Source organism: Dendropsophus ebraccatus, chromosome 9, assembly GCF_027789765.1.
Source record: "Dendropsophus ebraccatus isolate aDenEbr1 chromosome 9, aDenEbr1.pat, whole genome shotgun sequence".
Lineage (NCBI taxonomy): Eukaryota > Metazoa > Chordata > Amphibia > Anura > Hylidae > Dendropsophus > Dendropsophus ebraccatus.
The window spans coordinates 106,099,251-106,111,796 of record NC_091462.1 but is presented as its reverse complement, the minus strand read 5'-3'; the positions used below and the strand labels follow the sequence as shown (position 1 = coordinate 106,111,796).

The window sequence follows — 12,546 nt, the reverse complement described above, 5'->3', positions numbered from 1 at the left end:
TGTATAGCTACACACCCTGAGGCATGGGACCTGTAAAGGCGGTTTGTATGACTTAACATGAAAGGCGGCGGTTGTTTAAGAGTCCTCTGATTAATAAGCTTACTTAATTCACATCTGAAGAAGTTCCTCAGGATGGAAGAATATTTGCAAAGTTGTATTTCCATTTTCTATGTATTGGCCGGAGATGTCGCCTCTTCTCTCAGCAGAGGAACAATCACTTGTCTCCAATGGGAAGGGACCCTGGAGAGGAAACTTTCATCCTATCTAATGTGGCGATGCCAATGCCTGGCAGAGCGCGAGTGACGGGACAGCAGATTAATCATTTGGCTCAGCTCAGGCTCCAGGCTTTGTTCTCTCCCGGACTGAAGACTGACATGTTCTGCACAATCCGTATCTGACTGCAGCCTATTATATATTATATATACTCCAGCACCATGAACCATGGGGGGCAGGATAATGACACTTGGGGTACAGGACAGTGACACTTAGGGTACAGGATAATGACACTTGGGGTACAGGATAGGGACACAGGGTACAGGATAATGACACTTGGGGTACAGGATAATGGCACTTGGGGTACAGGATAGTGACACGCTGACACGGGGTACAGGATAATGACACTTGGGGTACAGGATAATGACACTTGGGGTACAGGATAGTGACACGGGGTACAGGATAGGGACACTTGGGGTACAGGATATTAACACTTGGGGTACAGGATAGTGACACTTGGGGTACAGGATAATGACACTTGGGGTACAGGACAGTGACACTTAGGGTACAGGATAATGACACTTGGGGTACAGGATAGGGACACAGGGTACAGGATAATGACACTTGGGGTACAGGATGATGACACTTGGGGTACAGGATAATGGCACTTGGGGTACAGGATAGTGACACGCTGACACGGGGTACAGGATAATGACACTTGGGGTACAGGATAGTGACACTTGGGTACAGGATAATGACACTTGGGGTACAGGATAATGACACTTGGGGTACAGGATAGTGACACGGGGTACAGGATAGGGACACTTGGGGTACAGGATAGTGACACTTGGGTACAGGATAATGACACTTGGGGTACAGGATAATGACACTTGGGGTACAGGATAGTGACACGGGGTACAGGATAGGGACACTTGGGGTACAGGATAGTGACACGGGGTACAGGATAGGGACACTTGGGGTACAGGATAGTGACACTTGGGGTACAGGATAATGGCACGCTGACACCGGGTACAGGATAATGATACACTGATAATGGGGTACATCTCGTCCTCCCCAACTATACAGTTTGGGTTCTTAGTGAATAGTTCTCAGTGAATAGATTATGTGACACCCATCCTCACCCACGTTGGATCCGGCACCTGCACCCCATTGCGGCAGCATACACATACATATACATTAGCTCTGACTTCCATCAGCTGAGAACATTGGCTTTGTGCTGTGTGGGAATCGTGCAGGACTTTTTATAGTCCACACCTGCATAGCAACGGAAGGTCAGGGAGGGAGAAGAGTCGCCGCTTCTTTCTTCAATGATGTAATAAGGATGAATGGCGGGGCTGCTGTGTGACACTTCCTAACAAGAGAGCGGGTCATGTGAGTGGGCCGAGTGACATCACAACATCCTGCCTGATGAGCCGTCATTCAGGGTGTGCAAATGAGCTGTCCCATGACCCCGCATATTATCTGTATGGAGATTGCCTCCGACTAGATGGTGTCAGTCAGAGCCGGCAGCCTGGCTCATTCAGCGCTTTGTGTCTCTCTCCATTGCTAGAGTTTATCAGGATATAAGGCAGCTGTTCTGAGGTCATGTACATGATTCTAATGAGGAAACTAATAGTCAAGGTCTCATATACATATCTACCAAGTTACAGGGCCCATTCCATGACTGTGTCCCTTTAATGCAAATTAGAAAGACTCCGCCCCCTTCGAGGTAAGTTCCTTTTGCAATAACAACTTTTTCAGTAGCAATCTATATAACATATGGAGTCACCCTATATATCTTTAACTTATTTAAGAAGACTCAGTACGTTATGCTGTCCTATCTCAGGGTAGCATAACCTAGTGACAAAGAAGCTGAACAGAATGATGTATCACTTACATTGTTCTGTGCAGCTGATCCAGAGATCTCCTCCTGCATAACATGGACAATAAGTAGTCTTCTCCATTATGTGCATGAGCTCAGTAGTCCTGGATATTCATGAGAAGCAGAAAACTCCGCCTACCAGCTGCTGATTGGCAGTTATCTATCCATGCTGTGTTTAGGCAGTCAACTGTCAATCAGCAGCTAGAGGGTGGGGGGAGGGGTGTGGCAAGAATCCCATTCTCCTGCATATTAGGAGAACGGCTGAACAGAATGATGTAAGTAATACACCGATCTGTTCAGCATCTCTGTCACTAGTTTATGCTACCCTCATTTAAGGCAACAGAAACCTAGTAACAAGATGACAAGATGTTCTATTCTCCTCCACATCTGAAGCTAAATCCAGAATTCTGCTGTTTATTTTTGTTACCAGAGAGCAATGCATTGTGGGAGCAAAGAAAAAGCTGCTGCATCTACTGGTGGCTTACCTCTAGAGAAAAAAAAATGATTGGGTATTAAGTTCAACATTTCCAAATCTTATTATATAATTTGTCGGTGAAAGTCGGAAGGCCTCCAGATACATTAGGGCAGGGATGGGGAACCAGATGTTGCAAAACTACAATTCCCCTCATGCTTGGACAGCCGAAGCTTTAGCTTTAGTTAGTGACTGGGGTGGGACATGGCTGAGCGGGCACTTCCCGCCGAGTTATGATGACTAGAGATGATCGAACTCGAACCTAAGATTTCCCGATGTTCGATCATCTCTAATAATGACACCAGAAAACGGGAGAAACTGGAGACCAGAGGCTGACAGTAAAGGATGTTGCCCATATTATGGCTTTCTTCTATTGTTACCTGTTCCTCATTGCACCTAAACAATAAGTTCCATAAATTCTGTAAAAAAAAAAAAAAAAAAATCCCGGTCTTCAGGTCGGATAATCTATTCCTCATAGTCAGGTGATCTCACACAATTAATAGGATTTTTATATTTATGGGGAAGTAGAGCGCGCCCCCAACTCTCCAGGTGTATTATAGACAATAGACCTTCTATTATAAAGTCCGTACAAATTTCCCAAATGAATCCAATAAACAAAAAGAACAAACAGTTACGCGATTTATATGGATTTTATTTGCTTATAAGTGTCATTTCAGCCGATATGGGATATTCCCCCTATAATATCCGGAGCAGAAGTTATTGTGTGGTCGGGTCTGGGTGATGTAGGGTTAATGGAGCAGCGATGACATCATCGTTGTCTTCTACTTCCTACTACGGTTGAAAATAACCTTAACATTTGCTCTTACTCCTCTGCCAAATCTTCCTTCCTTTTAAGTGACAGCAAACACTGGAAAGGCAAATATTCTTATTGAAACTTGGGACTTCTCAGGAATAGGTACAGCACCGAACACATCACGGAACGGTCATGTAGAATATTTTTAAATTAATTTTGGATAAGCTCAATATCATATGTATCATAATTGCCCTTGTGGGTTTTTATGGCCCATAGAGAGAAGAACGCTAGAGATGAGTGAACCTTGAGCATGCTCGGGACCATCTGAACTCAAACTCTTGGCATTTGATTACCAATGGCTGAAGACATTGGATGCAGTCCTAGGGAATCCTGCAAAACATGGATGTGGCCTTTGGCTGTATCTATATTTTCCAGGCAGCCTTAGGGCTGCATCCAACTTCTTCAGCCACCGGTAATCAAATGCAGAGAGTTCAGGCTCCAAGGAACCCAAGAATGCTCAAGGTTTGCTTATCTCTAAAGAACACCCATTTGGGCCATCTCAATCCTTCTTCTGAGAGGATACTTGCATAGTGTTCATGCTACTCTGTAAAGGCAGACAAATAATGGTTAACCAACCTACGCCCTTCTTCTCTACTACCAGAAGATGGACATGCTAGGACCTCATGACGCACTAATAAGGCTTAAAGTGTACTACTCATAGAGACATGTCAAAAGTTTGGCACCATCCGGGTCTTATTGTTCAGACCCTTTCCGAGCGGGAAGTGGACCACGCTACAGCACGCCCACTCTCCACAAAAAAGAGTTGGGCTCCATAGAGCTCTACTTTAAGTCTAACTTTTTTTTCTTACACAGAGACGTGAGAGGACACGTTGCAGCATGTCTTTTACTGGCTCGTTTTCCCGATTGGACACTTAGACTTGGACCGATCAAAACTTTTGATATGTATCTATGACATGTTAAAAGTTTTTCGTAATGACAGTGACTTTTTAATGAGGTTATCCCAGGATTAAAGGTAACCTGTCACCCCCCGTGCCGGGGCAGAGCCCGGCCGCCCCCCCGGTGGACACCCTTATGCTTACCCTGTGTGCGAAGTCCCGCTCCTGGACCCGCTTCTGTTGCCGAGATATCGCCGTCGGAAGCCCAGCGCGCACTCATCAGAGGTGAGTCCGACGCTCATAGAGAATGACGGCTTCATTCATTCTCTATGAGCGTTGGACTCATCTCTGATGAGTGCACGCTGGGCTTCCTACTGCGATATCTCGGCAACGGAAGCGGGACTTTGTGCACGGGGTAAGTATGAGGGTCTCCACCGGGGGAGTCGGCCAGGCTCTGCCCCCCAGGTTCCCTTTAAAAGTCATCCCCTATTCCCAGGATAAAAAATAATAGGTTGATCTGTAGGGGGTTCGACCACTGGGACCCCCATGATCATGAGAAGGAAATCAGTTGCCCCTATCTAAGGGACTTATGAATATTGCCAGAGAGTGACCTTATTATTGGTGGTCCCAGCCGTCAGACCTCCACTGATCAGCTAGTTATCTCCTAGCTAGGGAATAGTATAATACCTTGGCATAACCAACACAAGGACAGAGCCAGGAATGGACCCCTTGTTGACTTTTACCTTGTGTACACCTTTGCCAATATTGTGGCTTCAGATTATGGCTTCAGTTCCATGACAAACTCATCCCTAGAAATCTGCGTGCCACATGAGACAGTCGGTTAACCATTGCAGATCTGAATTAGGACCAAGACACTGTCACAACTTTTTCTATCCATTCGAGACCCTCCATGTAAGGGTCACCGTTTGGCCACAATTTCAGGTTGGCAACTACTTGAATATTCAGTTCTCCATGATGAACCCCTAATGGGACAAGACCTCTTTACTATATTTTGAAAGGACCTGAGTAAAACATAAGCATGTTACAATTTTACATTTTTTCCTTTTTATTTTTTCCTACTTGGCCAAGAATTCTCAATAAATCAAGTGCAGTGACACTGTGATGCCACGGCCCATAGAAATCCAAAAAATTGCGTACTGTCTGTGACTCGGCCCAAGGTTTGGTTCCATGATTAAGTTACGTGAAACTGAATAATCCTTGTAGCCCCTGCCATGTATGTACAGTTTACTAGGGGAAGATTTATCAAAACTGGGGCAAAAGAAAAGCGAGGAGCAAATCAACCAATCAAATTGCTTCTATTATTTCCAAAATGGAAGCTGATTGGTTATATCAGCAACTATTATATTTTTTTCCTCTCCAGTTTTCAGAACTCTGCCAATTATTTCACAGGTTTGAAAAAAAAAATTGTGAATTACAAATGAATAATAATAAATGAAAAGACTATAATAATAAGGCTGTGTGTCTTATTCCAATATCATTGTAAAGAAACATTGAAATGAAGCATAAAATGGGTTAAACCCAGTCTCGACTGGTTATTAGTTTCTTGGCGGTCACATAATACAAACTTGGCAGGGCCGACCGTCGCTGAACCCCCTCTGAATCATACTTGGTGGATCGGCTGTTTTTATGCTGGCACGGTGAAGGTGTGTGAATACTCCACTTTTTTCATGTATTTTACCTAAAGTTCCAAAATATTCCCCAAAACACATGACACCCCATGTAACCATAACTCTCCATTCTCGGGTTTGATAACATAAAATGGTTTGGTAGGGTTAATATGTTCTTATTATTTCCTATTTCATATAAACAGTCTTTACTGTAGAAATAACCATAGTAAACATAATAATAATAGTAATAATACAATATAATATAATACTAATACTAATGGTGCGTTTACACGTAACGATTATCGTGCGAATTCGCGCAATAACGATCGAATTCGAACGATAATCGTACGTGTAAACGCAGCGAACGATCAAACGACGAACGAGAAATAGTTCATTTTGATCTTTCAACATGTTATGAAATCATCGTTCGTCGTTCGCAAAAAATTCGCCGATCGTTCCGTGTAAACAGTCGTCGCGCGATAGTCCGACCGCCCGCAGCCCCGCCTGCCGCCCGTCCCCCCGCTCGCAGCCCGTCCCCCCACTCATCCGCAGCCCACTGCGCCGGCTCGATCGCCACCCCCGCCGCCGCCGCTCTGATCGCCACCCCCGCCGCCCCGATCACAACCCCCCCGCTGCCGCCGCTCCGATCGCCGCCCCCGCCGCGAGCATACATTACCTGCTCCACGTAGCAGGTCTTCGAAATCCCCGACTCCCCTCTTCAGTGCATTGATTGGCTGAAGAGGGGAGCCGGGAATTTCAAACGGCTCTTCTTCAGCCAATCAGTGCTGAAGAGGAGCACTGATTGGCTGAAGAAGAGCCGTTTGAAATTCCCGGCTCCCCTCTACAGCCAATCAATGCACTGAAGAGGGGAGTTGGGGATTTCGAAGACCTGCTACGCGGAGCAGGTAACGTATGCTCGCGGCGGGGGGGTGGCGATCAGGGCGGCGGGGGTGGCGATCAGAGCGGCGACGGCGGGGGTGGCGATCGGGGGAAAGCGGGGGTGGCGATCGGGGCGTTGCAGGGGGCTGCGGTTGACCGTGGGGCCGGGCTGCGGATGAGTGGGGGGCCGGGCTGCGAGCGTGCGGGCGTGCGATCGCAAAACGATCGCAAAACTATTTTTTCGTACGATATATCGTACCGTCTAAACGCTGATCGTTATGAAAAAAAAGTTGTTACTCCGACATCGTTAATTGTACGATCGGGCCAATTATCGTTTCGTGTAAACGCACCATAATAATAATTTGTCTCCTTTCTGTTTCCCTAATTTGGAGTCTCCTCCATCTCAGCTGTGTCGGAGTTCTCACCCTTTGTCAGTACAGAACAGGATACTGGTTGGCTAGAGAAATCCCTTAGATTCAGCTTAGGTGGAATGACAGTTTTCATTGTTAGGCTCCGTTCACACAGAGCAAAACTGGCGGAATTCCGCGGTGGAGAATCCCGCTATCCTCCCTGTCATAATGACTATGGGAGTCTATATGGAACCTTTTTTTTGGCAATGCTTCATGGAAAAGAGGTATGCAAATTAGCTTTCTCTTTAGGCTCCGTTCACATGGAGCAAAACTGGCTGAATAAACATGTCAATTCTTCAGTACAGAGAGAGGAGGCGTGTGAGCCTCCCATAATGACAGTCTATGGGAGTCTCGTGCGCCTCCTCTCTCCACGCTGAAGAATAAACATGTCAATTCTTCAGCACAGAGAGAGGAGGCGTGTGAGCCTCCCATAATGACAGTCTATGGGAGTCTCGTGCGCCTCCTCTCTCCACGCTGAAGAATAAACATGTCAATTCTTCAGTGCGGAGAGAGGAGGCGCACAAACCTCCCATAGACTGTCATTATGGGAGGCTCACACGCCTCCTCTCTCTGTGCTGAAGAATTGACATGTTTATTCAGCCAGTTTTGCTCCATGTGAACGGAGCCTAAAGAGAAAGCTAATTTGCATACCTCTTTTCCATGAAGCATTGCCAAAAAAAAGGTTCCATATACCACTAGGTGTCTTCAGTGAGAATTAACCCCCCTGAGCTGCCTCCATTACATATCAGAGGGCAGGAATTCTGATTGCTCCCTGTCTTCTTCCCCTTAAAGGACACTATCCCCGTCCCTATGGCACACAGGGCACTGAGTATGAAGGTAAGTTACATACCTTGATCCTCAGCACTGTTTTTGGGATGCTGGTAGTTAATTTAATATGCTAATGAAGCAGTTTGATGCACTGGGGGCGGGACTACACCCTCTGATCCGCTCCTGACTGGCCCGTCCGTTATAATGAATATTGGGCTGATACTCATAACTGCAGAACAGCAGATAAATATTCAGAACAGAATTGCAGAACAGCAGATAAAAGGGGTGGGCTGGCTGGGGGGGGGCCTAACCTGCTAATAGTTTCCCTTGAGCCTATGTTCACAAACCGTTGAAATGACGTCCGTCTTTATTAACGGAGAATAATGGCCATTATTTGCTGATAAACAATGGCCATACTATAAAAACGTCCATCATTTCAGCGGTGTGTGAACGTAGCCTTAATGTTTTAACACAAAGCTTTGGATCCAGGATTCCTTTACCCTTTGTAACCAATTCACCATCCCATCATTTATCTTTTGCCTATTGACTAATATATAATTTCATTGGAATATTAGTGTAGGGTCTATACCTTCTCCTGTACGTTGTATTTGTTAGGCTATGTTGACACAACGTTTTTTCAGCTCTCTTTAAAATGACGTCCGTCATTTTGAGTCTAAAATAACGGATGTCATTTAGCTGTCTGGCCTCCCCTTAGTGCAATGTCGCCTGCTGGTACATAATTCTAGTTTGGTTACTAATTGCCCTTTGGATGCGGCTTAATTAAAAAGTCTATTGAATTTAATAGTAAAAATGGAGAAAGAACAGTGACAAAAGAAAAACCGTGTGTGAACAACTAATAAAAAACGTCCGCTGTTTGCAAAAGATGTCCAAAAATAATTGTCATGATCATTATTTTGATGTCCGTTATTCAATACATTGCGTGCATTGGACGTCCGTCTTTCCATTGACTTCAATGCATTGCACTGCAGTCAGTTAAAGGGGTAGTGCGGCGGTAAAGAATTATTCACAGAATAACACACATCACAAAGTTATACAACTTTGTAATGTATGTTATGTCTGTGAATGGCCCCCTTCCCCGTGTCCCACCACCCCCACCCGTGTACCCGGAAGTGTGGTGCGCTATACATACCTGTCACGTGCCGACTCGTCTCCGATCTTCAGTCAGCTATGTTGTCTTCGGACGGCTGGGCCGAATCCCTCCGACCCTTGAGTGCCGGCCGCCCTTTTCAGCGTCATCAGATGCTCAGCCGCGATTGGCTGAGCACAGTTATGCTAGGACAGTCAGAGGGATTCGGCCCGGCCGTCCGAAGACGGCATCGCTGACTGAAGATCGGAGACGAGTCGGCACGTGACAGGTGAGTATAGCGCACCACACTTCCGGGTACATGGGTGGGGGTGGTGGGACACGGGAAAGGGGGCCATTCACAGACATAACATGCATTACAAAGTTGTATAACTTTGCAATGTGTGTTATTCTGTGAATAATTCTTTACCGCTGCACTACCCCTTTAAATTGCGGCAATAACAGATTTTTTTTAAATAGCAAAAGCTGTTGCCCTTTCTCTATCTTTTGACGTTGTGTGAACATAGCCTTTGGCTGGGTTCACACACAGTATTTTGGTCCTCATATTGCAACCAAAACCAGAAGGGGATTGAAAACACAGAAAGGCTCTGTTCACACACTGTTGAAATTTAGTGGATGGCTGTTATTTTATGACAAATAATGGCCCCCTATTTCATAACAATAGCCGATGTTTTAAAATAACCCCAATTATTTTCCATTAAATGGCGACCATCCACTGAATTGCAACAGTGTGTGAACATAGCCTTTCTGTGTTTTCAATCTACTCCTGGTTTTGGTTGCAATGTGAGGACCAAAAAACTGAGCAATAATACTGTGTGTGAACATAGCCATAGGCTGCAAAATAATAAATTCGGGAAAACAATATACAGTGGTGCCTTGGATTACCAGCATAATTCGTTCCGTGCTTGTAATCCAAATCCACTCTTAAACCAAAGCAAATTTTCCCATAAGAAATTATTGAAATGCACACAATCGGTTCTACACCCCAAAAATAATGATTTTATATTCTGAATAACATGTAAAACAAATGAAACAAACATTTATAAACAGCTGAATATGTGATATTATAAGTTACTGTACAGTATAGCAATGTGGAGTATAATGTATAGTAAGAGCATAAACCTGAACAAACAGCAGCAGATTGTAGACAGGATGGAGCTGCAGATCTACATAATGTAGTAGCGTAGTACAACAGGCTAGAATAAAGAAGCAGGGCTGCTGTCAGAGGTCTGTGTGGTCACATGACAGCAGTAGGGAAGGGGTGTGTGTTTAGCATGGACCAATCAGGACTGACAGAGACTGCAGGGAGCAGGAAGGAATGAGCAGGACATAAGTGGGCACATACATGCAGCACTCTCTGTCTGGGGAGAGAGGGGTTACAGCTATGGAGAGATTACCCCCACAGTCCTGTCCTCTGATGTAAGCCCCAGCCTGAAGTGGATCTGCTATGGTTTGGAAGGTGAGGGAGACTTCCTGGGTCAGAGTACAGGGCTGTAGACCCCGCTATGCAGACCATGTCCCCCCCCCACTCCTCCTCCCACCCAGTACAGGGAGCTCTTAAACCAAAGCAATGCTCTTATACCAAGTCACAATTTTGAAAAACTGTGAGCTCTTAAACCAAAACGCTCTTAAACCAAGTTACCACTGTATATATTTGTGAACTAGAAAATAATAATCAAAATATAACAAACAGATAGATATATTTTAATAAAATGATAACGATAAATAAAATAATATCAAATTATAATTAAATAAATAAATTAAATGAATCAACTAGGAAATAATAAATGAAAAGTAATAAAAAAATAAGTAAAAGTGCAAACGTAATGGTAATGTAAATATGTATAAAAAAGAAATAATAATTATAATATAATATGAGTAAATAAATATATATATAGTGTATGTATATATATATATATATATATATATATATAATAACCTAATAATTTATAAGGTAACAAAATATATAATAGTAATAATAATAATAATAATAAAAAATAATGATGAGCACATAGTAATAAATGCATAAATATTAATGTTAAAATAGTAAAGACAAAATTTAAAACAATTAAAACCCATGTATAAAAGATATATACAATTGAATAAATAAGCGTTTTTAGGCTATGTTCACACAACGGAAAAGTACGGCCGTTGTTGCAATCGGCAACAACGGGCGTTCTTTGTACGAGTGGACTAGCCTGATGTTGCTTTATGGGATCCCGGCCAGAGCGTATACACATCGTATACGCTCCGGCCGTGATCCCAAGTGGTGCCGCAAAGAACTGACATGTCAGTTTTCTGCGCCCGCCATTCAGTGAATGGCGGCCGTAGAAAACCCTGTCAATTCACACAAGGAAGCGAGCGGCTCACGGACGCTTGCTTCATTGTGTGCTATGAGGAGTTCTACTGCGGCCGGAAAGATCATCCGTCCGGTACTTCAGTACCGGCCGGGATGATCTTTTCAGAGACCGGACGTTCCGTGACCTGGCCGGTCTCATACGTCATGTGAACATGGCCTTAAACAGTAATTTAACATTTTTATGATTTTATTAGTAATAATTTATTTAGTTTCTTACTATAATCATCATTTTATTTTTGTAGTACTTTTTTAATGTTTTTTTTTTTTTTTTACCATGTAATTCACTTACAGAAGAATTTCCCTTTCCTTTTTTTCCCGGTGTCTCTGTGGGTATGACAGGAAGAGATTATGTGATCAGTAAAGTAGCCTAATCTCAATGGAGGTGAGGCCCGTCTGTGAAAGTTTTCTGCAGGCCGTGTTGCATGATACCCCTGGGAAGGCTACTTGTATTGTAGGCGTCTTCACCGAGAGGAAATGTGAATCGCCATGGCAACCACCTGAGTCTGTGGCCCAGAGGTACGAAAAGGCCTAGTTTCTAGTGAAAACTGAAGCGGTGCACCCTGCCTGGCCCGGACTGGCTGCACACCCTGTAATTCTAGACACATTTTACTTACATTTATGAAATCTGATCGGTTTACTTTCGTAATAAGAGGTTTTAGGTTTTAGGGAGAGAAAGGGTAAATTGCTGTAATTTATGTCTAACATTAGTCTTGTGACTTCTCTCGGTATTTTGTTTTCTTTCGAGTTGTTCATCATTTCTATACAGTTATTTCTTATTTTATGTGTTGCTAGGAAAGATAGGTGACAACCAACATGGCCGCCAACAATGCTACAACAAGAGTGGTCACCCCGCGTTTTTAGACCCTTAAAAGTGTACTTGTCAGGATGTATGCTGAACCGGATGGCGTGAAATTCCTTCGGCCACCAGAAGTATGGGTATCCATGGATATGACCACATCAGGTCAGTATTGTGCATGAGCCCAATTGGATCAGAATGGGGGTCATATGCAGTACCCACCCCGCAATGGATACCTGATGGATACCCAAACTTCCAGAGCCAGAAGAATTTCACAAGAATCAGTCAGCATACTTCGTGACAGGTATACTTTAAAGCAGGGATGGGGAACCTTCAGCCAAAGCTTTAGCTATGCCCTGGCACCAGGCCGGCCTGAAGCACCGG

General features: G+C 44.2%; 1 long non-coding RNA gene across 1 annotated transcript; it reads right to left on the bottom strand.

The window, feature by feature from the left end:
- Positions 1-3,198: 3,198 nt before the first annotated feature.
- LOC138800457 (uncharacterized) lies at positions 3,199-11,820 on the bottom strand. Its single transcript, XR_011364469.1, has 2 exons — positions 11,656-11,820; positions 3,199-3,435 (listed from the first exon to the last, which is right to left on the bottom strand). It is a non-coding gene; the product is annotated as an uncharacterized lncRNA (long non-coding RNA).
- Positions 11,821-12,546: the final 726 nt, after the last annotated feature.